Raw genomic sequence first — 910 nt, 5'->3', positions numbered from 1 at the left:
CTTCCCCGACCTCATATCGGTGATCTTCTCGACTTCGAACTCGTCGGCTTCGAGATCCACATTCCAACTGTCTTCCGGTAGGAGAACTTCGTCGAAATCCACCCGGTCGGATTCATCCACCGAAAGACGGGTCTGCGGCCGATCCGGATATTCTTTGACCAACTTCAGCTTGGATACGTGTACTACAGGGAACAAGCGATATTCGGTACCTGCCGTTTCCAGCTTTACCGCATGTTCTCCTATCTTTTCGCTCACCCGGAACGGTCCATGCCATAGATGGGCCAATTTGCGGGCGTACCCTTCTTTCACTCGATCCAAATAAAGCCACACCTGCGATCCCACTTGGATTTGATGCGGACGGGCGTCTTCGTTGTGTCGATCCGCTCGATCCTGTATCGCACTCCGCAGTCGTTCGTTCATCTGGGATCTAGCTTGCCGGTAGTATTTCTGGACTTGGTATCGCCATCGCCTTGGATCTCGGTTTCTCTTCTTGGTGCTACATACCGGAATGGCCGCTTCTAGGGTGGATTTGGGATCCCACCCATGTACCAAGTAAAAAGGGGTATCACCCCGGATCCTGTCTTGGGCGGTGTTCATCGCGAAGGGGAGCCGTTCTGCGTACTCATCCCAATCCCTCTGATCCAAATCCTGGACGTACATCTTGAGTGCTCTTGTGATCGTCTGTACCATGCGCTCGGTCGACCCGTTAGCTTGGGGACGATATGCCATGGTTGCTCGCTGTCGCTGCCCCAGGATCCGGTTGAATGATCGAAAGAAATCAGACATAAAGCCTGGCTCCGGATCATGCCGAATCAGCTCACTAGCCCTAAATCTTCGAAAAACGCACTCCTCGTACGATTCAGCAATGGTCTGCGCAGTTTCTAGAACGCACTTAGCTTTGGCTACCACG

Source organism: Phytophthora infestans, genomic scaffold, assembly GCF_000142945.1.
Source record: "Phytophthora infestans T30-4 supercont1.8 genomic scaffold, whole genome shotgun sequence".
NCBI lineage: Eukaryota > Oomycota > Peronosporomycetes > Peronosporales > Peronosporaceae > Phytophthora > Phytophthora infestans.
The sequence above is the reverse complement of the archived record's forward strand: the minus strand, read 5'-3'. Positions refer to the sequence as shown.